This window comes from Ceratotherium simum, chromosome 17 (genome assembly GCF_057802395.1).
Source record: "Ceratotherium simum simum isolate JZ-2026a chromosome 17, ASM5780239v1, whole genome shotgun sequence".
In the NCBI taxonomy this organism is placed as follows: Eukaryota; Metazoa; Chordata; class Mammalia; order Perissodactyla; family Rhinocerotidae; genus Ceratotherium; species Ceratotherium simum.
The window spans coordinates 27,128,873-27,155,547 of NC_141916.1; the positions used below are offsets into that span (position 1 = coordinate 27,128,873).

At 36.2% G+C, this 26,675-nt stretch overlaps 1 protein-coding gene across 1 annotated transcript in view; it reads right to left on the minus strand.

Annotated features, from left to right (window-relative positions):
* CNTN1 (contactin 1) overlaps positions 1-26,675 on the minus strand; it is a 354,640-nt gene that overhangs the window by 247,030 nt on the left and 80,935 nt on the right. The window contains exon 2 of the mRNA XM_014786370.2: positions 16,368-16,415. The gene's annotated coding sequence lies outside the window, so the exon portion shown is untranslated. The remainder of the gene's footprint in view (positions 1-16,367; positions 16,416-26,675) is intronic.

A 26,675-nucleotide genomic window follows, 5' to 3' on the forward strand; every position in this document is an offset into this window, starting at 1 on the left:
GGATCAGGCCCTCCCACATTATGGAGGGTAGTCTGCTTTACTTAAATTCATCTGATTTTAGATGCTAACCACATCTACAAAATACCTTCACAGCAACACTTAGATGAGCATTTGATTAAATAACTGGGTACTAAAGCCTAGTCAAGTTGACACATAAAATTAGCCATCACACCTCCTTTATATCTATAGAACAAAAACCAAATTCTCTTTTGGTATTTAAGGATCTCCATGATCCAGCTCAATTTCTCTGTTCTAATTCCACCCTCCTTAATTGCGAGATTCATTTTTCAAGTTCCATCATTTTGTGAAGCTTCTCTGATCATTCATTTCCATGGGAAGTACTTTCCCTTCTCTGTTTTCAATATTCTTTGTAACTTTCCTGCATCCCTCTCTGTTGTAATCCTCTGTGTATGTAATAATTTTTCTCTATTTGTTGAGAGCTCCTTGATTACAGGGACTATGCTTTCCTTTTATTTCTATCCCTACAAAGACTATTCACCATGGCACTCAAAAGACATTTGTTGAATTTATTAAATTATCTCCCAGCAAAAAGTTTCAAATAAGGGCTTTATCAATGACATAAAATTTAATTCACTTCATTTGAAGGAACTAAATTTTAAAAGTGTAACATATTGGCAAGTTGTCCATTCCCTGTTTTAATGATGTGATTACTAAAAAATCCAGTATTTAATAAATGAGACATTTAATATTTTTGGCAATATAACATGTGGGTAAAAGACCAGGTGGACATATTTTATAATGACAATATTATGAGTTCAGTTTTATTTAAATTATATATTTTCTCACTATCCATTCAAGGAGAAAAGAGCAGTTATTCATTTTCAAATTCAAGGGGCAGCGTATAAAACAGCAGGAACTCAGGCAATTCAGCAATCCATCTATCTTGAGAGGAATAAAACACTACTCCACTCTGTACTGGCTGGCACAACTCTTCACCAACAATCCCCCATTTAGATATAAAAACAAACTGGCCTTTGTATTTTGTTTATGCTGTCACCAGGGCATTACTCTCGAAGCACTTCAGCAATACAAAAATAATGTTGCTGTCTCTTACAGCCACAGCTAAAAAGTATTCGTGAAAAGTGCTGCTCAAAGAGCATATTTATCTCAGTTGGTTTCCTCATTGTGCAATGATAGCGATATTAAACTAAATTCCTTATTTTGTCAAGATCCTGAATATTTTCTCATTTTATGTATGTCTAGGTAAAATCCTGCATTGTGGAACTTTTATTAGGTATGTATGAGAGAAAGGATCTAAATTTACCCACGTGAGAGTCCTCCTTACCCCTCCCTCATCCAGTATTTAAATTTCTAAACTAATAGAGAGAGATGTGAACAAACAGATGAAATAATGTATTATAGGTGCAATGATAAATATAAGTACCAGATTCAGAGGAAGCAGAAAGGATAGACCGGAGTAATCCCCCTGAGTAGGTAGGGAAGAAGAAGCTCAGGAAAGGTTTCATTCAATTGAGTGTTGGAACAAGAGTAGATATTTTCCAGATAGAAAAGGTGGAGGACAGAAGAGTTATTCCAGGAAGAGGAAGCCACATAAAAGAAGCAGCAAGGAATGACACAGCTTGGCTCATTCTGTTTAAAGAATGGTAGAAAATGAGGCATAAGAGCGGAAGAGGGAGACAAGGCATTATTTTCCATTCCATGAATATCAAAATTTGATGTCCAAGTCTAACGTGCTTCATGCTCTGGTTTCATGCTATCTATACCACCTGAATTTATTCACACAGTACGTGCTGAACAAATATTTACTTAATGAATACACAAATGAATAACATTTCCTAAGTATCTATATGCAGGGAACTTTGCCAAGGTTTATGGAGAATAAAAACAAACAGCTATAACTAAAAAAAAAGGGAAAACAAAAACAATGAAGACCTCATACTTAAATATAAAATATGATAATTAATTGTAAATCAAGATAGAAAGTAATGTAGAGGAAGTATTTGGAAATTAAGAATATATTGTTTCTGATACCAGCTCAACACAAGATTGACATAAGGGAAGCCATATTGTAGAAAAGAAGCCATATTGCAACTGCAAATGACCTCTGGAGAACTAGCCCAGGTGGATCTGCTCCAGGTTGTGCATAGTCTAGGTAATTAATAGCCACCCTTTGGGGAAAATTCATGCTTTATAGATTTATGACCCCTTCTTGCATATATACTGCCCAGCTGCAATATGACAATAATTTTTTTTTAGGTTCCCTAGGAATGTAATGACCCCCAGACAGAGATTCTATGCTGATATCCATCATCAATGACAGCTGAAAGATCTGGTTGTAGTGACTCCCAGTCTGTAACACCAGAGGGTCAACATTCCTAATCTCCTCTCCTGTAACCCACTGGCCTATATAACTGCTTCAAGGTTCTGTGCCCCTCTTAAGACGGTTCTTTAGGATGCTATTATTCCATCATCTTCTGATCAGCTAGCTTATCGCTTAATAAAAGCCCTTTCTCTACCACCATCTTGACTCTTGACAGTTTGGCTTCTTGTGGGGAGCAGATCATGCTCTTTGCTCGGTAACATTTTCATTGCTTCCCAGGTAAGCCTGTGTCTTTAATGCTTTCTGCGCCTACTCTGTTCATTCCTACTTTAGTGTTTGAGCTTACAATATTTTTCCTTCCTTGCCTTCTTAAATGCTTTAATTTCCTTCTTTTATATATCCAGATTTTGCCAATCTCGAAAAAAAGAGAAGAAAAAGAAATGATAGCTAGGGCCGGCCCGGGGGTGTAGCGGTTAAGTTCACGTGCTCCACTTTGGCAGCCCAGGGTTAGCAGGTTTGGATCCTGGGAGCAGACCGACACACCCCTTGTCAAGCCATGCTGTGGTGGCATCTCATATAAAGTAGAGGAAGATGGGCACAGATGTTAGCCCAGGGTTTTATATAAGTGTTTTATGTAAAACATCTTTAATCCTCACAACATTTGAAGTGAGTAAAGTAGGCATTCTCTCCTTGCCTTACCACTATAGCCATGTATGATTCAAAGAGGTTAAGTAATATTCCCAAGAAAATATAAACAGCGAGTGGAGGAGGTGAGAGTGGAGCCCAGTTCTATTTCCTTTCTTTCCAAAGCTCAGCTCACTTGTTATTTTCTCTATGAATCATGTTCTTAGGACACCAACATCTACTGTCCTCTCTTTCCTCTGATATCCTACGATCAGCATCCCACAACCTAACACTTAATTTTTTTCTAATAATTCTTCATGTTAGTTTCATCCCTTCACATGGATTATGAGATCTTTGATGGATAGAACCACATTTTATGTTCTCTTGCATCACCCATAAAACTCCAAACAGTGCTGATCACATAGCAAGTGCCTTGAAATATCTGTAGATTGATTAGGCTGCAACTTCTGGAGTTTTATCCCTTATTTCACTTCAATATAACCCTCTCCCCACAGTGATGAATCATCAACCATTGCCAGTGCTCAGTGTGAAAACGTGGATAGGTTATTTTATGATGTGAGGTGTATTTTCAGAGTCAATTATTGTATATCCTAACAAAGTGGTATCTCTATTATATCTGTATATTACCTGGTATCTGTATATTACCTCGTTGTTCTATCACTAACGCTCTGTGAGCCTGCACAATCTACCTACTTCACAGGCATTTTGTGAAGGTTAAAAATGATTAGGTATGTAAATTAATGTTATAGACTTTAAAGTAATGAAATACAGGTATATGATTACAATATTTAAAGAAATGATCTACTTATATTTCTTAATTCCTACCAAATTTATCCCTGAGGTAATTGGATAATTGAATCAATGCCCTTGTTTCAAAAGAAAAAATCAGTGCCCATACGTATTATAACTGACCTGCTAGGGAAAAAAGTGCAACTTTGATCACAAAGAGCATTGGTAAATTGAACAGTGGGAATTTCAGACCATAGTAGAGAATTTGGGATGTCACTGAAGGGTAATTGAGGTGATCAAACCCCTGTTTACACTGTGGAAGATCAAAATTGGCCACTCTGAAATACATCTCTTTACCTTGATTATTTTCTCTGATGGACATGTGACCTCCCCCAAACTGCCTAAAGAATTTAACATAGAAGACCTGTTTCAGGAAGGAGTCACTTCATATGATGGCTGTAATATAACGTAAAATAGATGTTACAATAGGAAAGGCACCAACAAGCCCATCTTATCAAAAATTCTGTCCCTCCCCGGCCACATTCTCTAGGTGGCCCTGAAAAGAGTTGCCAGACAAACATTTACATTTATAAAGGAAATCTCCGCTTGTAAGGTATCTCCCTCTCTGTACTGGGAAGAGGAGGGGATGACCTCATCTCTAGAAACTTATCAGGTGGAAGGTGAGGCCTTAAATCTGCATAATAACCTTACTCTTGCTTACTGTGCTTTTCTGGTAATCTCCCATAACTGAGTCCCCCCACCCTCAACATCCTCCTTTGTCTTTATCTGAAGATAGTATTTAAGATGAGAATCGCTGCCATTGTGTTGAGAAACTCAGCTTCCCTGGTTTCTCCCATGCATACATGTTATTAAACTTGGTATTATTTTCACCTGCTAACCTGTCTTTTAATTATTTGTCCAGCCATAAGAACCTTAAGGGAAAGGGTGGAGGGGGATTCTCCCTCTTCCCCAACAATACTCATTGCTAGAACAAAGTGATAAACCATTTCTGGAGGTAATACAATGACATGAATTAATAAGCAAAATCAAAGCTAACATGCCACTTTAAAAATGATCACCTTTTCATTTGTTAAAATGTAAAAAGGAACCAGTTGATAAACTACATACATATCATATGCATCAATGTGTGCAAACAATTCTAAATTTTTCAAATATAGCACTTAGGGTAGAAAATTATTAGTTCTAACTGCAATAAGTAATAAAAATTGTTGTAACAATATAAGGTAAAGAATTTGAGGAAAATGCTCCTTCCTAACCTCAGCCATAGACTAGTGGGAAGCCTTTTTACAAGCTGTGTCTAAAAGGAGAAGGCAGGGGGATTCAGTAGAGGTAATCCTCAGCTGGCTGAGAATAAATGCCCAGCCCTTAATTGGTGCAAAGCAGCCTCCCTCAAGTTTGAGTTACAGTCATTGTTTGCTGGGAAACAGGCAGAACTGGTTTTCTGGGATCTTTTAACATAGAAGAAATTTAAAAAGAAGCTTCAGAAAGAGAGTTGGAGAGAAGAATTTATGGAGAAATAGGAGATTCACACTGCTCCCCCTCCTCTGCTGGTTGGTAGTAGGGGTAGAAGAGGTGGACAGAAAATCCTCCCTTGAGATTTGGAAGTAATTTTGAATGTGGAGTGCTGGCCCTCCTGTCCTTTTGCAGGTTACTGCAAATGCAGCAGAGTCCCAGATATTTTCAGTGCTGCCAGGGTCTGAGGATGGACAGCTGTGAGATGGCCAAGAGGCACAGATAGGGAGAAGAGGGTAAAGCCCACTCTGGTTTCTTATGAGACTTAGTGATGCAGAGAAAATTGTGAGTTTCCTATTGGTTTAGGTAGTCAGTAGTTGGAAGCACTAACCTAGAGATTAAGTCTTATAAGAGATATCTTATCTTGGTAGAATGAAGTGATAGTATCATAGAAGTGGTAATCCTCTTGGGAAAAGAGAGGAATGTGGCTTCCTACGTATAAGAATGCCCACCTCAGAAAGCTGTGGCAGAGATTCACTGGCTCCTGAAGATGATCTGTGTTACCCCTTAGAGGCAGCAAAAGACATCAGCTGGATATGACAAATGCCAAGGACCAACCAGAAGTGCGCCGTAACAGCAGGAGTCATACATATTGCACAAGTCTTTCATGTACTAGAATTTGCTGCTGGAAAGAATCTCAGAAACATGGTGAGAAAAGTGGCATCTTTTTTCTGTTTTATGAACATGAGGTAATCTGACACTAGCTTCATCAGCAGCTGGGGCACTCTGCTTGTGCATGTAACACTTGTGGTCCTTCTAAAGTGTACAATTATTTATTTCATATGAATTGGTGTCAAGTCAGAGCCTTTACCACCCAACACTTATCAAATCATATTTTCAAGTGTAAAACAGGAATTTTATATTTATATCTGACATATTTTACCTTGTTGGTTTGAACTCATTGCTATAATTGCTGCATTAAGTTTGAATACTGATTCTGTTGTCCAAAGTATTAGCTACTGGGCTATATAATGGCAATTTGTTGTTATGTTTAACTTTAATTTCCCCATGTTTGCATTGCACTCTGTAGAATACGATTTAGGCTACCACTTTCATTGTATAAACATAGAACTACAGCTCTGATACTAAACCTAACAAGCAAAGCACAAAAAGGAAAAATATAAATGTGGTCATAGGTGCTAAATAAATAAAATCCTAGCAAGTCAAGTTTCAAAATTAATTAAAAGAATACTCTTCTGGGGGAAAGAACAGTTTGGTGTTAGGAAATCTATGAATTATTATAACACTGTAGTAAAGACGGATTTAAGGTGGACCATGGAGTGGAGAGAACAATTAAGTTGAGTAGGAGAGGGGCATGTAGCCACTAGACTCACTCAATAGATGAAGAGAATGCTATTAACACCAGCCCTGGGCAGCATTCAATTGTGAACTTCAGCAAAATAACAGATTTATACAAGTCATGGGGCTATGGAGGTATTTCAAGATTAGATGGATCAAGGAATGTTGCGGTAGAAAATATCAAGGATGTAAATCTAAATGTAAGAATCTTACAAATGTTCATAGGATATTTTCTAGAGAAATATACATAAATATGGGAATATTACAAGGTATTGGCAATAAAATTATTTTTAAGTGAAACATTTCTCATATGTAGCTATGAGAAATGGCCAAATTACATAAGGGATAACACTAAAATAATGTTTTTGAAGAATTTGTGACATGGAAAGTTTCAAAATTCAAAATAATATAAGATGAAGTGAAAAAATAGGATATTAAAATTTATGTATATATGACTTTAAAATATTTCAAGATGTTAACAAAAGCTTATCTCTAAGATGTGTTATGAGTTATTTCTCTTATTTTTCAAGTTTTTTCAAAATAAGTGTATTTTTTAAATTAAAGAGCTCCTATTATAGAGCACTTATCACAGATTTTTTTCCTAATCATTATAAAGATCTTTTCACCATTACCCTTTTTTGCCACACAAGGAATATTAGATGGCTTGCCTATACTCTTACAGGTATCGGTGGAGATCTAGAATTCAAATTTAAATTTCTTTAGGTTCTTTTTACTGAAATATATACAAATGCATTCTTGCCTTTGCATTTCTGAGAAAGAAAGAAACCCATCATTTCAAGTGTTGCATGAAATTTCTAAGAAATTTAAGTGTTATTGACTGATAGGTGATTCAGTAATCAAAATGCAAATATATGGGTTAGAATTTCCTCTCCTTTCCTTGCCAAACTTCTGTTCAAAATAACTTAACCTTAGTGTGATAGCAAAAAGTCATACAAGGAAATTTAAAAAGCAAATTATACTATCTACATATGCAGAAATCAATCTCAAAGTAATCACTAAATGAATAATTATATAGCAATCAATATTTTTCTATAAAGCATTATGCTGAATAATCTGTGGAGGCTTGAAAGATGCACAAGACATAACTCTTTTCCCTTACAGGTTTTGTAATCTCATTTGGGATATATATGTGAAAAAGAAAAAGAACAATAAAGGTTTAAACTAAAAATTAAGAAAATAGGACAAAGGAGGAAATTAAAATGTGTTAGGCGTCTACTATGTACTGGGCACTGCTAGGCACTTGCTATATGTCATCTCATTAATCCTCACAGCAACGCGATGTATGATGTATCTGATCAGGCAGAACCTAAAAGGAAGAGAAGCTTCTGTAGTAAACCTAACAAGTCATCTAGAAAGAACTTCTTTTTAAAGAGTCATTTTTATTTGTTCCTAGTAACCTAGTAGGTACCTATTCCCCTAGGGAAAGGTAATAACAGGACCCTTTTTTTTTTTTTTTTGGTGAGGAAGATTAGCCCTGAGCTAACATCTGTTGCCAATCCTTTTCTTTTTGCTGAGGAAGATTGGCCCTGGGCTAACATCCATGACCCTCTTCCTCTACTTTATATGTGGGACACCTGCCACAGCATGGCTTGATAAGCAGTGCATAGGTCCGCTCCCAGGATCTGAAACTGCTAACCCAGGGCCACCTGAAGTGGAGCTCATGAACTTAACCACTGCGCCATTGGGCTGGCCCCAATAGGACCTTCTATGACTTGCTAAATTATGGCTCACCCTCCAAGAGAGCTGGTCACTGAGTAAATTTTCAAGAGTTTACTTGGAGGGGGCTGGCCTGGTGGCACAGTGGTTAAGTTCCAGCACTCCGCTTCAGCAGCCCAGGGTTCGTGGGTTCGGATCCCAGGCATGGACATATGCACCGCTCATAAAGCTATGCTGTGGTGGCATCCCATTTACAAAACAAAACAGAGAAAGATGCGCACAGATGTTAGCTCAGAGCTAATCTTCCTCAGCAAAAAGAGGAGGACTGGCAATGGATGTTAGGTCAGAGACAGTCTTCCTCACCAAAAAATAAAAAAAATAAAAAGAGTTTACTTGGAGATGGAGTAGGATCCTTTTGCGATTTAATGTTCTTGGAACTTCTTTGAGGTATTTCTGTTCCTGATTGATGCTGTTGGCAGAAAAGGATATCAGGAACCTCAAAGAGGTCACCATGAGGCAAGGGAGAGCATACCCATTGACCCAGGCTCAGAACTATGGTTTAGAGATTCCTGAGGAAAGACTGAGGCCAGCAACTTTTCCTGTCCTGGGCATTGAACGATAGTGGACACTGTAGGAACAATGGCTGAGCTTCTAGATGACAGAAGGAATCATGAAGCCCACAAGTATACAGGGATTAATTTCAGTTAGGACATTCCTGTAGCAGTGCAAAATCACCAGTTGGAATGTACTGGAGAACCAGTTTTCCATAGCAGCTCCACGTGTAGTGATAGAAAGCAACGGATGAACGTCCGAGTTTTCTCTCTGCTTGGGATTTGGAAGCAAGGCAGACTACATTAGACGGAGTAATCCTTTGGAAATCTTGGGCAATGGGAGTAGGAGTAGCAACGACCTCAAGAGAGAGACATTGGACTTCCTGCTAATGTGGGCATGCCAAGTTTAGAGTTATGCAAAAAAATGAGAGATGTGACTGCATTTGGATTCTGGTTGTTTTTATTTTTTTATGGTGAGATGAACGCTCAGAAAAGATATATAGCTTGCCTAAGGAGAGTTATAGCTAGTAATCTGCAAAACTAGGATTCAAACCAATTCTCTTTGACACTTATAGTCTATCCTCTACAAAAGAGACGTCACGAGACATTATATATTTTCCAGATAAAATTATACATCTAGCAAAACTTAGTAAATTATTATTCACTTATAATTAGTAAAATGTTCTCTTAAACTCCAGATGAATGCTATTGTGCAATTCTGGGAGAAAATAAAGCTTATGTTTGCTTTATGAATTTCACAGTCACTTCATTTTATTCTTCATTGAATCTCAGGCACTAAATCCCCTGTACATTCTTGGATTTCCTTTTATTGAAAAAAGAATTCTTGTTTTGATGAAATAGAATAAAAATTCATGAGATTTTCTTATATTAATCATGCTCGAAAAATAAAGCAATGACTTTTAATATCTATTCTATAATTCATTCTAATATAATTGATGAGGAACTCAAGTTATTAAACATCCAAAATAATTCAACTGTGCAACAGAAATAACAATGGGAGAGTCTGCCAAAATTTACTACAATAAATAGTCTTAATGATACTGAAAGATACAGTAGTGCTGTAATACTTTTCCCAGTGTTCCTGAAAGTGCCAACCAGAATAGTGAGCACATATTTGGTGTTAAACAAATTACTTTTGATTGATGATAACTGCCAAGTCCTGAGGAAATTGTAGCATTTAGGAGAGTCCATGGAATTGCTGAAAATCATCTAAGCTAAAAGTTATAAAGATATAAAGGTTTTTAAGGGAAAAACAAGTGAGAGACGTTATCTTAAAAACAAGAAGAAAGGTATGACTTTATGCTTACAACTTCTAATTCATGAAAGATTAATATATATAGATAACTTGACAGAGGAATAGATTTTTTTTTATATCCTCAATGCTTAGCATAGAACCTGGGTTATAATGAGCATTACAGTGAGTTGATAACAAATATTTGTTGAATACATTGATAGCTAAATATGTTATACATTTATTTATGCTCATATTTGTTAGATATTAACAACGTTACACTGTATTTAAAAGTTGAGTGAAGAAATACAAATAAGCCCTTCACAATAACACATAATTGGCAGATAGAAGTGAGTAGCAACAAATAGGAGCTGTTCACAGAAAAATAGAATCTTCTGGATAGATCCCATATCCCAATAACTTCTGGATTCCATTTTAGCTATTTAGAAGTTGTCCATTAGTCTAACTGCCTTTCCTTTAGTGGTGTCGCCGCTAGTTTTTCTTGCTGCTTCCAGTTCTTCTTTATTGTTGGCATTCTGCAGTTTCATTTTTGTGTGTTTAGATGTAATTTTCTAATAATTTATCCTGTTTTAGCTTTCTCAGTCTTCCAGGATCTGAAGATTAAGTATTTTTCAACAATCCTGGAAAATTTTCTGCTATTACTTCTTCAAGTATTTCCTCCTCTTTCTTCTTTCTATTTTTTTCTTTTTAGAACACCAATTACACATATTATACCTTTTTATTCTGTTCATCATCCATTGCACGGTCCACTTTCTCTTTGGTAATTTCCATCTTTGTTTTTCTCTATGATGACTATTTCTTTGATCACAAATTCTCTCTTCAGCTGTGTCAGTTCTACTAAACTGATCTTTAAGTTTATAGTTTCAATTATAATATTTCATTTCTATTAGATTATTTTTCAAAACTACTTCTCATTTTTAGTCTCTAGTTCCTTGCTCATATTTTCAAGCACTTTTTTCTTTAAATATATTTTGAGTAGTTAGAATAATGCCCACCCCCCTACTACCAGGATGCCCATGACCTAATCCTCAGAACCTGTGAATATGTTACCTTACATGGCAAAAGAGACTTTGTAGTTGTGATCAAGGTAATGGCCCTGAGATGGTGAGATTATCCTGGATTACGTGGATGGGCCCAATCTAATCACATGAGCTCTTAAATGCAGAAGAGGAAGGCAGAAGAATGTGTCAAAGAGATGTAATGTGAAAATGACCCACCCCACAGTTGCTGGCTTTAGAAAGATAAGGAAGAGGCCATAACCAAGAAATGCAGCAGCCTCTAAAGGCTGGGAACAACCTTCAGTTTATATAGTCAGCAAAAAATGGTGACATCAGTCCTACAGCCACAAGGAATTTAACTCAGTCAGTAATTTGAGTGAGCAGGAAACTGATTCTCCCCTAGAGCCTCCAGAAAGGAACATAGTCTTACACCCTTAATTTTAGTCCAATGAGAACTGTACTGGAGTTCTGATCAATAGAACTGTTAAATAAATAAATTTGTGTTGTTGTAAACTACTAAGTTTGTGGTAATTTATTAGCAGTAATAGAAAATTAATATAGATTTCAGTACCAGAAGTGACGAGTTGCTATAACAAATATCTAAAAATGTGGAATTGATTATGATATCAGACAATGGGCTTGAATTGGAAGGTTGGAAGGATTTTGAGAAGCATGAAAGGAAAAGCCTAGATTTCTTTGAATAACTGTTAGAAGAAATATGGACATTAAAGACAGTCCATGAGGGCTCAGAAGGAAGTGAGGAGCATTACAGAGAAATTCTAAATTGCCTCAGAGAAAACATAAATGGTCATGAACAGACTATTAATAGAAATATAGATTTTAAGGATGCTGCTAATGAGGACTCAGACGGAAATGAGAACATGTTACTGGAAACCAAAGGAAAGGGGATGTTTGTTGCACAGTGGCAGAAATCTTAGCAGGATCGTGTCATGCAACTATGTGGAAAGCAGAGCTTGTAAGCAAGGAGCTTGGATATTTAGCTGAGGATATTTCCAAGCAAAGTGTTGAAGGTGCAGACCTCTTTCTTCTTTCTCCTTAGAGTAAAATGTGAGAGGAGACAGAGAAATTGGCGGAGGAACTGTTAAACAAAAAGAAACCAGGACTTGACAATTTTGTAAATTTTTAGCCTACCCATATAACAAAGATGTTAAAATCAAGAGATTAATTTTTATTTTAATTTAAAATTAAGAGATTAATTTTCTGAGATACTTCAGAGAGATCAAAAGATCAGAGTATTCAGTAACAAAAAAGACTCTTTGAAGAGATTAGGGCAGTGATCATAGATCCTCTCAGCCTTCTCAGCAGAAGGTAAAAATAGAGAAGAGATTTCCTTGGAAATATCTGTGCACGAGCCTCTTGTTTAATGGATTGAATCCTTGTGATATACATGAAAGATCCACAGAGTTCTTGAGAATTTTATACAAGCGGAGAAAAATGCCAACTTGGACTGAAAGGTTCAGAGAGATATGATATGAGAGGGCTCAACCTGTCATTACTGGCTTAGAAAATAAAAAAGAGGCTGAATGCCAAGGCATGTGGCAGCATCTGGAAGCTGGGAGAAACCCTCAACTTAGAGCCAGCAACAAAACAAGGAGCTCAGTCCTACAACCACAGGGAACTGAATTCTGCCAACAAGCCAAATGAGTAAGAAACTGATTCAATTCTTTCCTAGAGCCTCCAGAAGGAAATGCATCCTGCCTATACTTTGATTTTAATCCGGTGACACCTGTACTGGACTCCTGATCTACAGAACTGTAAGAAGATAAATTTGTGCTGTTTTATGACACTAAATGTGTGGTCATTTGCTAGGGCAGCACTAGAAAATTAATACAATAATAAACATTTTTTTTTTTTAATCTGGTTGTTCCAATATAATATACCTTTGTGGGACTATATCTTTTGTCATAGTTTTTTTTAGCCTTCTCTCAAGTGTATTTTATGCTTTGTAATTTTTAAATTATTAACTAATTTCTTTAGGAATTTATCTTGGAAACATTGAATTTGGATTCATACTGTAAATGATTTCTTTTGCTTCCACCCACTGACTGAATCTGGAACCACTCTAAACTATTGGATGAAGTTTATTGGATCACACAGGTGAGTTCTGCCACCAAACCTCAGTGAAAGCTGCCTGATAGTTCTGAATTCTAAGGGCAAATCTGGGCCCCTCCACTCAGTGGCAAAGTCTAGATATGCATGTTTCTTTGATGCACCTTCTTGGTGGTAGGTTATTTCTTATAGATTCTTACTCTTAGAGTGTTGTCCTTAAGGATCCTGGTTCTCTGAGAGGCTCTTCTAGTAGACTCCAACTTGGGCTAGCCCTAGGCTTCATCTTCTGCCCCCAGCTTTGCCCTTGCTTACCTCTCAAGGTTGCTGTTTTCACTTTGTTTTTGGCTTCTTTGGATTTTTTACTTTCTTACCATCCCATAAAAGCGTTTAAAAAGAAGTGTTTTGTAGTCATATGTTGAGAGTTTTTCATTTAACAGCTGTCAGAAAAGGAACTCTCCATATATTTTTTAAACCTGCCCAAATTTATTTTAAAAAATTGAAGTAATACATTTCATTGCCTGTACAGCAAGGGTTTTATTACCTTAAGTAAAACTATTACCAAAGTGATAGCTTTTCCACTCAATTTCTTAATGCAGTTAACAAGTACCATTCTTGATGGTACCAATATTAAAAATAAGTAGCAGACCACAGCCAATCTGTTTCACATTTTAAATCCCTACTTTCTAAAAATATATTGATAGCACTATATGAAGACTCTCCTCCAGACTCCAAATGCAGGAAAAAACATGCTTTTGAGAATAATATTCTAAGAAATTCAAAGCCTACTATTAGTCCTTGTATTGCCTTTATATTTTAAATAAACGTAATTAAGCTCAAATCTAAATTTAGAAAGTATATCTTCTTTTAGATTTATAAACTAAAGATCCACATTTCATTGATGATGTTTATGAGCAGTCTTGATCCGCTCAATCAGAAGAAGTAATCCCATCTTGTATGCTTCCATAGGAAGAGATTACACTATGATGTAATATATTGTTTACATATTTTTTTTTTACTAGACTGCAAGCATCTTGAAAAGAGAAATCATATCTACTAAAAGCATTGTGGTAGGCCTAGAATTTAGCACTGAATTTAGGTACTGAATAAATATTTCATGAATTTAATCTATGAGTGAAGACGTTTAGTAAAATGTAAGAAGCTTATAATTCTGAAATACATATAATTTCAATTTGTTTTTTTACTAATAATAGGAAAAAAATTGTTACAGTATTATAAAAAATAGTATAGTATTACAGGCCAGTATTAGTGAAAGACATCATTCCAAATGAAGTAACTTGTACCCTAAGTAGAGCTTCCCTTCTTTCTTTCTCTTCTTATTTGTTTATCATCTAATTCACGTTTCATTACACAATGAATGAATGAGTGTATTGATTCTGAAATAAAATTGATTTGAAATTGTATTTTACCTGAAGCATTGTTAACAGGATAATGATAATGCCCAATGAAAGAAAATGCCATTAATTACTTCAAGTAAGGGAAGTAAGATTGTCAGTATTTAAAATAAATGTTTTCCAGAGTTGAGTTTTAAGTAATTTTCATTTACTTACTTAAAAAGAAAAAAAAAAAAGCATTATATTGCCAAACAAAGAAATAAACAAATCCCAAACAGACAAAATCTTTGAGAATTTAGTGTTAGGCACAAAAGGCAAGACTATTATACACGTTACATTGTCTTTCAAGCTTGCATAGCCATATTTTATTTAAAAAATGTTCAAGTGAAAATGGTGTTTAAAATATCAGACCCATAGTTTCCAGTTTTATACTAATCCTTCCATGGTAATCACCTAGTCTAAAGATTTTAATAAAGACATTTAAAGGAATTAGGACCTAATCTTCACCTCTTTTCTTCATTTAATTTTTATGTCCTAAAGGATATATGAATGTGGGTCTTCATCGATATTTCAAATGCAACGTAGAGAAACAAAACTCATTCTGTTCTCCAACAAAACAGTCTCTATTCCCATTTCTATTGGTTTTGAATTTTTTCCTTTTTGCTGTAGGAGTAAACTTAAAACCATCTCTGCTCTTCCTTCTCCTTTATTCCTTTTATCTAGTCAGTCATAAAGAACTGTCATATTTGTTTGCTTTCTTATCTTCTGGCAATAGCATGCTTCTCTATTTCCACTGCCTCTTATCAGGATTAGTCTTTCATGCCTTGACAAGACTAGATAATTTTCAAAGATCCTGCTTAATTCTAGTATTTTATTGTTAATTTTTTGAATTGATCACCCTGACTAGATTGTGGATTCTTGTACTCCACAGTACAACTGTAAAAATCCAACTTAGTAGGTTTGCAGGTAGAGGACACTGGAGATGAATCTGGAACGATCACTTAATATTATCCACTGAAATATGTCCATAACCTCCATCGGCTCTGGCTATGCAATTTTTATTACATTATCCTTAAATGCCCTTCATTCCAACTTACCTCTCTAGCACGGTGCAATATCTATATCATCTTTCATGCTTTCATTAGTGATCTTCATACTGCAAAACACTTTCCCTCTCATTGTCTCCTCAATCCAAAATACACAAAATGCTGCTTAATTCTTATTTTTTCCAGGTAGTTTACATAGTGGTAGGAAACCAAAACTTGGGTCTTAGATAGGCCTTAGCTGATAACTATGCCACTTACCATTTCCGTAACTTCAGATAAACCTCAGGTTTCTAATTGTAAAATGAGATTAATAATAATAACAAGAATAATAATATTTTTGCTTCATAAAATTGCGAGGGTTGTATTACATACAGCATATAAAGTGTTTAGTAGAATGTCTTGATTATAAGGTTAAGTAAATAATATTATTATTGCTGTTGGTATTATTATTGTTATTATTATTAATTCCATGACATGTTCCCATTAAGCCAGCCCACGTCTGATAACTCATTCCAGCCTCTACTAACTCAGCAATATCGAGCACTCACTATTCAGTATTAATTGTTCTCTAATTGCTTTGTGTATTGCACAGTGATTTACTTGTAAGAGTATTGTCAGAGAGGGCACTAAAAGGACGTTTAATAAGTAGTCATCAAACAATTTATCATATGTTTTGGTATGTTTTAAAATTGAGAAATATTACAGAAAGATAAAATGGAACTAATATCATTGAGTGTTTATCATGGACCAGAAAATTGCTAGGTGCTCAGTAACTAGAAATATGTTTGAATATTCTAGAATATTCTATTACACACAGTTTGGCCACATATTTTTATTCCTTAAAACTGAAACACACAGACACACACACTTATACTCCAAGTAAAAAGCTTACCTTAAGATTGTTCTGAATTCAGCTTCAGAAATGATCGAAGGTGGGTATCTACAAATGGATAATTATGAAATTACAGTCAGTTAGATTGAAGATAAAGATGTTTTTTCTTTTAGCAATGATTTTTAATATTTTCTACAAAAAATTAGTCCTTTGGAAGTTTTTATTTGCTGCTTTGACCACTACAGTATAGTTTTGGCATATTTGTAAAATACATTTATAAAATCAGTAAACTTTTAAGCTAAAGGGATTTGACGTTTTTTATTGTTTGCAAAGCCTATTGATGGTTTATAAACCCAAATATCATCTTATTCAGCATCACTGAATTGTATTAAAAATTAACATTTTAAGTGAAACTATAATAACACTGCTGAACTTGCCTTGTTTTATGATACTAACACTAGACTTATTTTAGAAGAACATGTGTATATACCATATACAGCATACATACACCATGCGTATATGTGTGTGTGTGTATCCCATATGTGTGTATACATATTGATAGATAGCATGGTAATACACACACACACACACATACACACACACACACACACTTGTAAATTTAAGAGGAAAAAGAACCAAGGAGACCTAAAATATTTGACAGAGAAAACCAAGTATTTGGGTGCAATCGAATGGATCAAATTCAACCTAGCTGAAGTGTTTGGATAAACTGATATTTTGGTGCTCTTAAAAACAATACCAGCAACAAAAATTGCGTATTGAGTTTTATAGTTTACAGAACACGTTCTCACATTCTTGTTCAGGTCATCAGTAACCCTCATGACTATAAACATGTTGCCTTCCAAATACTATTAGGGTAAGCTTGGTATGAGTTGATACAGAGGTAGTTACATAGGAAGCTTGTCCATCAAATGCACATTCTGAGAATAGCCTTGACGTTTAAAATACACACTATGTCATGTTCCCTCATAAGCAAAACACAGTTGTGAAATCTACCTTTTCATATAGTTGAAGCTCATCATTTAGATTTTGCCTCAAACATCCCTGACGGGAGATGTTAATCAAATAATGACTTAATACATAACAATATACCATATTAAATGTCATGAAAAAGACTCATACAGTACTTTGAGCATAATAGAGATCCTGATTTAGTCTAGAGGGTTCAGAGGAGACTTCCATGAGGAATAAAATTTGAGCTGAGAGTTATCAGGCAAAGACAGAGGAGGAAAGGGAGAGAGTGCCCCTTTTAGGACTGGCAGGTACAAAGTGCTGAGGCATGAAGGAGCGTGGCACTGCTGAGGAGCAGCAAGAGGCCATAAGGCTAAAACACAGAAATGGAGCGGCGACTAGGGGTGCATAAAGCTAGAGAGGTTAGGCAGGGCCGTGGCAGGCTACGAAGAAGGTTTCTTTGGTTTTGTTTTTTATTTTTTTGTGAGGAAGATCAGCCCTGAGCTAACATCCATGCCAATCCTCCTCTTTTTGCTGAGGAAGACTGGCCCTGAGCTAACATCTATTGCCAATCCTCCTCCTTTTTTTCCCTTTTTATCCCTAAAGGCCCGGTAGATAGTTGTATGTCATAGTTGCACATCCTTCCAGTTGCTGTACGCGGGTTGCTGCCTCAGCATGGCCGGACAAGCGGTGCGTCGGTGCGCGCCCAGGATCTGAACCCGGGCCGCCAGTAGTGGAGCATGTGCACTTAACCGCTAAGCCATGGGGCCGGCCCCAAGGTTTGTTTTTACCTTACACACCACAGGAGGTCATTGAAAGGATTTAGGCAGAGGAGTGAGATATTTTATGATGGCAGCTCTGGTGAGGGGAAGAGAAAGTGGAGGAAGAGTGAATGCAGGGACCCAGTGAGGGGTTATCACTCTAGTTCAGGAAAGAGAGAAAATGGCTTTGACTAGAGTATTTGTAAAGGAGATTGAGAAAATAGGTTTGTTTTAATAAGTTTTGGGGGATAGAGTATAATTTGTCTCTCTCTCTTGATTGTAAGCTCTATGGTGACAGAGACTATATCTGTTCTACTGACCATTATGTCCTCTGCCACAAGGCTTTGCACATAGTACACACTCCAAAAAATTGTTTTTAAATAAATGAATGATAGGAAAGGAAGAAGAAATTGGAAAAAAGTGTAAGGAACTTCCTGAAAGAGTACTATTTACTGTGATAAGAGTCACTAGAAAGGATCTGGTTTGCAAGTGAAATCACGAGTTTAGATTTAGACAAATTATCCTTGGATTGTTTATTAGACATCCAAGTGCAGATGTGCAGTAGGAAATTTTACGTGTCTGAAGCTCAGAAAAGAGATCTTGAGTGAAGACAGATATTTGGAAGTCATAGGAATATCAGTAACATTGAAGCCATGGGAGTACATGCAATATCTTTGGGGAGAAAATAGATGAATAATAACTGAATATTTACAGTCTCTTACTATGTATCAGGCATTGTTCTAAGGCTTTTACCTGTATCAATCCAATTAATCCTCCCAATAACCCCATAAAAAATATTCTGTTATCCCACTTCAAAGATGAGAAAACCAAGGCACAGAGAAATTATATAACTTGCCAAATTCACACAGCTAGTAAGTGGCAGAAGTAGGGTGTGGTAGGCAGAATTCTAAAATGGCCTCCAATATTCCCAAATTCTGGTGTACACAGCTTGTACAGTTTCCTCTCCTGTGCAGGGCAGACCCTGTAAATGTGACGGGATATAATTCCCATGACTTAATTACTAACCAGTTGACTGAGTTAATCAAAACTAAAAGGGAGATCCTTGTGGGTTTGACCTAATCAGTTTATCCCTTGAGAAGGGATTGGACCCTTCCTGATGTCAGAGATTGGAAGTGTGAGAGGACCTATGTAGGCGCCACACGGCAGAGAATTGCAGGAAGCTCCCAAGAGCTGAGAATAGCCCCTGGCCAACAGCCATCAAAAAAATGGGGACTTCAGTCCTATAACCACAAGAAATTGAATTCAGCCAACACCAGTGAGCTTGGAAGAGGATCTCAGCCTCAGATGAGCCCTCAGCTTTAGTTGACAGCTTAATTTCACCGTGTTTTAGCAGAGGACCCAGCTAAATTCCACCCGGACTTCTGACCTACAGAACTGTAACATACTAAAGAGGTATATTGTTTTAAGCAACTAAGTTTGTGGTAATTTGTTACACAGCAATAAAAAACTAAAGCACGTGACTAAACCTAGGTAGTCAGTTTACAAAGCCTGTGCTGTTAAAGACTTAGCTATGCTGCGTAAGGTAGAAGAGTTGGGAAAGTGAGAAGAGCCCTGAAGAATGCAGCCATTTAAAGAATGAGCAGAGGAAAATGAACCAGCAAAGGGGACTGAAGAGAAACAACGAAACCCAGGAAAACCCAAGAAAGCGTGATATGACAGAAGCCAAGAAGAAGGATCTGTGGAAGGAGAGACTCTGACTGAGCGAGAGTGTGGAGTGCTGCTGAGAGCAAATCAGATGAGGAGTGAAGAATGTTCACTGGATTCAATGAGATAGAGGAGGCTGATACTGACTCTCCTCTGGTCAATTAAAAAAGTAGAGTTGGCATTTTAGAACCCCTTTTGTTTGTTTTAATGGAGAAGAAAAGTCATGTGATGGACTGAGGACAAGAAATATTTTACAGACATATTTTATCACTCAATATTTTCATACAAGAGAATTATATACCTCTTCATCAAGAATTAGACACACTTGCCAATGACAGCTGACTTGACAAGTAAATCAATCGAAATGTTTCGTTACAAAATTGAACTTCAAGGATTAACAATTTCTTATGTGACAAGGCAAAATTACACACAAGAAGTATTCTAAAGAATATTTCATCTCACAAGATGACTAATGAAAAATTAGTAAAAGAAAGAGAACATTTGATTTCCAAATCTGTTACTTTGATTATTTACATTGCTCCTCTAAGGGAAAGGCATTCTTTTCTCCTAAGAAAATATGAAAACAGGGGCCGGCCCCGTGGCTTAGCGGTTAAGTGCACGTGCTCCGCTGCTGGCGGCCCGGGTTCGGATCCCAGGCGCTCACCGACGCACCGCTTCTCCGGCCATGCTGAGGCCGCGTCCCACACGCAGCAACTAGAAGGATGTGCAGCTATGACATACAACTATCTACTGGGGCTTTGGGAGAAAAAATAAATAAATAAAATTATTAAAAAAAAATAAAGCAAATATGAAAACAGATGCAGAAACCAAAGTGTAAACATGCATTAAATAAATCAATCAAGTCCATTTTGACCGTAATAGAGAAGAATTGAGAAGACACAGTGCACATGCAGAGAAAATTAAAGTTAGGGCTTTTTATGCTGCTGTATTCACCTAATGGTGTTGTTTTGGGGTTCTCTTCTTCCAGTGCTTCATTTTGGCAACTAATTTTACGGAAGGCAGAAAGAACAAGGACCAAACCTCCCTTTATCCCACATAACATAATAAGATAAAATTCATACTACATTTAAGTTGTTCCTAATTCACAGGAGAGAAATACTTGTCTCTGATGGCACCATTAGGAAAGGAAAAGAGAGTTTACCCAGGATCTGATACATTCTCAACACAGGATTGGGCTGTGTTCAATGGCCCAGCCTGAACTGAAATTTAAATTTTCTGTTTTGAATGATCAAGACAGATGCCCAATGGGATAGAGATCCAAGTGTGAGAGTGCAGTGTTAGTGTGTCTTCTGGTGGCTTACATGAAATCTCTCCAAGTCTGACTTCAGCCTTTGTCTCATTTGAGGTCTTTTGTGCCAAAGATATGGCTTTGAGTTCACCTGTTCCAAGCACTTTTTCTGTCTGTGCAAAGATGGCTTAAGATGCTTAATACAGTCATTGCTTATAGCCCAAGATTACCATTCCTTTTGCTGCTCACCTACATTGCAAGGATCTTGAATTTGTTTCACTATCAATTTATTTTCACGTATTTGGCTCCTACTTTTAGCTGTTTATGGGTAAGACAGCCTTGCTAACAGAGGTAACCTTACTAATGAGAATATGATTATTTTCTAGTATAAGACAAAGCATGATTCATTAATGAGTCATGCCATCTTCATAAAGAAAAGAGATTTCTGTCATCCTTGCATAAAATTCTTTTAAAAAGAAAAGTCTACCCTTTGGTGTGATCAGTTATTCTAGGAAACACATCACACCCTCCTACTCAATGATCCCTGAACCTCTAACCAAAACCAGAGGCTTGAATAGAGTGCACTGACCATTCCTCAAAGTCCTTCTCTTTTGATTCATGCAATTTTGAGATGAACCTTAAAATGAGGCTTGGTCATTCTTTTTCTCAAAAAAGACATTCTCTATAAAGATACGAGACAAAGACAAATATGAGAAACCTTTTCAAATTTTATTTTATATGTTGGATATCCTAAAATCATATTGTAGTTCCCCACAGTATTGACAACTAAATAAATTCTTGGCTGATGTTTCAGATCTTTGTCTCAAATATTCCAAATCCTTAATGGCCATAAACTTCAAAGCCTAATCATTCAGATGATTCATTATCCCTTTTCCCAATTGAGATGTGCATGTAACAAGTCTATTGCCCATCTTACACAAACTATGAGAGAGACGGCTTCTCATGATCATCTTGTCCAACCTTGATAACTTCTTATAATTTTCCCCAACCTATGGTTATTGTTTTCAGCTGTACTCTTTGTACATAAATACTCCACATTGGGGGCCGGCCCTGTGGTGTAGCGGTCAAGTGCATGCACTCCGCTACTGGTGGCCTGGGTTCGGATCCACGCACCGCTTATCCGGCCATGCTGAGGTGGTGTCCCACATACAGAAACTAGAGGGATGTGCAACTATGACGTACAACTATCTACTGGGGCTTTGGGGAGAAAAGGGGGAAAAAAAGATGAGGATTGGCAATAGATGTGAGCCCAGGGCTGGTCTTCCTCAGCAAAAAGAGGAGGATTGGCATGGATGTTAGCTCAGGGCTGATCTTCCTCACAAAAAAAAAAAAAATACTCCACATTGGTTTCCAATTACTTCAAATTCTAGTATACTTGAACATCTGTTTGTTTTGGTGAGTGGTGTTCCTGGTATAGTAAGAGCACAGAGCATCTCTTCTTATCCTTATCTATCATATCCTTGTACTGAATAGGCTGTAGTCCCCAAAGTAGGTAACTTTTAAGCTTTGTAGGACCACGATCTAAAATAGAATATGAAATATAGATCACACTGTGGTCTGAAGACTTTTCAGGAGAAAGATACATGGTCCAGAAACTCTTAGGAATCCAGATTAAATTCTAACCTCAAACTCCTTAGATTTGCTCCAAAACTACAATGACTTTAGGGAGATTTAGATTTCTACCCTAAAATGAGTCCTCATAATAATGGCAGAGCAGGAACCAGAACTAGATTGCTTTGAACTATGCTCATGTGTGAAAATCTTGCATAATCCAGGCAAAATGCATCCTGTTGTATTTTGATTGGACCTACATTTTAATATCAGTGGAAATGGTACTTTTTATAATCAATTTCTTCTTTCAAAAAGAGATTTCACTTCTGTTCCCATTTTCTTTTAACTTTGAGGATTTTCTATATCGGATCCCAAAGTATCTCTTAACTGCTTCACAGTTAATAATAGGAAAACTTAACTTTCACAATTTGACTCTAAAACACATTACAAAGAATGTCTTAAGTGACAGCAAACTTCTTGGAGGATGTACTTACACTTAAGGTCCAATCTCTGGCCAATGATATTTAGGACATTGGAAGGCGTAATAAAAAAATAAATCTCTTAAGGCTTGCTGTGTATTTTCTTGCTCCTTAACTAATTATACCTTTAGGTGTATCTACACATCCAAATGACACCAGACAACTAGCGTTTAAATTATAGGTCTCCTTGGTAGAATTCTTTTAAGTGGCTGGTGAAAAAGGTGAGGAAGGTTAAATTCTTCTCTTAAAGAATAAGAAGTAACACAGAGAATGAATTGCTAAATAATTCAGAACAAACAGAGAATTGAGTATTAAATAGACTTTTTGAAAAAACGTTGAATTAATTTGACACATTTTACTTGAACTTAATCTTTACAATAGAAATAATAGCTACAATTTATTGAGAAACTATATTTCATCAAGCTAACATACATTATTATAAAAATAGCTTGCAAAATTGGGATTATTTTTCCACATGAAAGGTATGGTTTCAACTACTTGCTTTAATGAATAAAATAAGTACTCATAGAATTCCCTGAGTTTCAATCAAAAATAGTTCCCAATGGGGAACTAACTTAGTCATTGTGTCATCAAATACGTGGCTCTTCCGACTATTAAATGGACTTTTCCCCACTATCACTTTTTAATTTCAAAAGAAGGAAAAATACCAGTTGTTGAAAACCTTATTTCTTATAGGAAACATTTTCTAGGTAGTGCCAATGAAAATCGGGTGAAAAGGAACAGTTTGTTCTGCCTTAGGGTTTTTTTTTGTTTGTTTGTACTGTTTCGTTTTTAACAAAACCTAAGGAACTATGCATGTTGAAGGCAGCATATTGCAACTAGCTTTCCATTGTTCATCCATAAAAGATATTTTGGAAGGAAAAATAAGACTTGCCATACTCCAGTTTAATGTAATCTTCGTATTTTTCTATGTGTAGAATTGAGCAAAATGGAAGTTCAAGTGAATATTTTAAAAGGGATCAAAAAAGCAGGGGTCAGCAAACTTTTTATGTGAAGGACCAGATGGGTAAATATTTTATGCTTGATGGACCATATGCTTTCTGTGGCACTCAACTCTATGCTTGCAGCAGGAAAGCAGCCTATACAATACATAAATGAATGTGGGTGACTGTGTCCCAATAAAACTTTATTTACAAAAACAGTACATGGGCTGGATATGGCCCACGGCCTGTAGTTTGCTAACCTCTGAAATAGGAGAATAATAAAATATGATCATAATGTGGAAATGGTGAAGCCAAGATACTTTCTTGTAGTCTGTTAAAAGTTTTCTCATTGTTTTGTCAAAATAGCATAGCAGCAACACTCAGGAATAAACAGTAGGTTCTGGGCTACATCTTCAGTCATTAGAAAAATAGGATGACCCTTCCTCTGCTTCTTTTAGAATGTCTTCAAATGAAATATTCTCGAAGACAAAATTTTTAATGATTTATAGTGAGATGTTAAAACCAACAGTATATGCATCTCCTCTTTATATTAGTGTAAGGAATTCCATAATCTGGCACCTTAAAATGATTTGTGCTATTGAGGCAGTAGACTGAGAACATCTGCAGGTAAATTTGAAATTGCTAATTTTACAAATGTATTGTCTTTTTCACTCTTGCTAAAAGCACTCTGAAAAAGATAGTGTTATTAGCCACATTTTATAGGTCATGAATCTGAAGTTTAAAACGGTTAAGTATATTACCAAGGTTATATAGCTACTAAACTGTGGGGCCAGGATTTGAACAACAAAGACCTACTCAGAGCTGCCATGTATGGTTGCAATTTATGCACCCCTTAGAACACTACATATAAGAGCATTGATGGTGGAGATTTGTATATTCATTACAGAAATTTTCCCACAGATGGCAGTAAAGGTTTTTTTTTTTTTTTTACAAAATCAGTATTATGACTGTGTTTTAAAATTAAAGGATGTATATTTTAGAAGGAATCTTTTTCTAATTAACAGCAATATGCCATATATGATGGCGCCAGTCCTGGCCTAACTCTAAAGACCTTATTCTATTACATTATGCTGAACTCTGTGCCACAAGGGCTGCCTGGAGTGTTGCAAATAGTAAGGTTTTGAGGGAATTCTGTGTTCCTAAACTGTATATGTAACATTAGCCCCTTCTCTGCCTTTAAGTCTTGGGAAGAGTTCATTACTATGAAAATAGAGAAAGGTTTTATGCATATGAAAGAAATTTCAAGATAGAATTGACAGGACTTGATAACTGACTGGATATAGGAAATGAAAACAGAGATAAAAATTAAAGATACTCTGAACATTCTAGCATGGTAGACTAGATGTATGGATATGTTATTAATTAAGATTGAGAGATAGAGTCTGGGGAAAGAGGGAAGATGACTTTTTTTTTAAGGTTCAGTGAGAGATGATGAAGAAATCAAAAGGATGTTGAAAATATGTACCTGAAGTTAAGAGAGTGATCAAGGCTAGAATCAGGGATTTGGGTGTCATTTTCATAGAGGTGTGAGAGCCAATGCCAAGAGAAGGAGAGAACATAAGTGGGAAGAGTCTAGGACTGGGAGAGATGGGACCTACAAGATGAGCCAAAAAAGAAATAACACTGTGAAAGTGTGATCAGAGAAGGCATATGACAAGTTAAAAATAGGGTCACTGAAGCCAAAAACAAACAAAAAACATGTTAATGAAAAGAGGTTCTCAAGAATGATCCCTTCTTCAGCGAGTTCCAGGAAGATGAGAACTGTGCAGAAACCATTCCAGCTGGCAATTCAAGAGTAACTTGTGAATTCTGCAAAGTCACTCTCAATCCAATAGTAAAGGAAGGTGTCAGAATAGCATGGAGGATAAAGATGTAGAAATAGAGTGTGCAGACTATTTTTTTAAATCTAAAACTTAGGAGAAAGCAGAAAAAGAAGAACAAAGAATAGAGAAAGATTTGTTTTGTTTTCTTTCATGTTCGTTTTTAAGAATGGAAGCTCATTGGATATTTTTGTAGTTAGGAAAGCATCCAAGGGAAAAGGAGCAATTTAAGATATAAAAATGGGGGATGAATAATTGATACCACTGTATTTCGCAGAAGACCCGAGCATCCCAAGTCACAAATCAGTAGTGGCAGCAAGTGAAATATGCCCTGATTCTACCATTTTTTAAAGCAGCTTCAATGAGATATAATTTGCTTACCATAAAACTGACCAATCTTAAGTATATAATTCAATGAATTTTAGCATATTTACAGAGGCTTTACTTTTATGTGTCCAGTAATTGCCATAACAATAAGAACTCTTGGTCTTATTTGTCTTAGAATGTTGTAGGAATTCTAAACTCAATCATGAGAATAGACATATAAAATAAAAGAATAACAGAGAAATATCAGTGCTAAGGGCTGCAATAACATTACAGCTCATCGTGAGGAATGAGGCAAATGCCCTAAATAGTTGCTTTTGCAGCTTTTACAATAGATAATTAATAACCCACACTGTATGAATCAAATAAACATTTGCTTTATAACATTAAGAATCTATCTAGATCTGTAATTGACTCATAAAGTAACTATGCAGTAACATACTACTTACAGTACATTTTTGCCTCATGTTGACTTTTTTTTTAAATTTCTTGTTTATTGCAGTAACATTGGTTTATAACATTGTACAAATTTCAGGTGTACATCATTATACTTCTATTTCATAT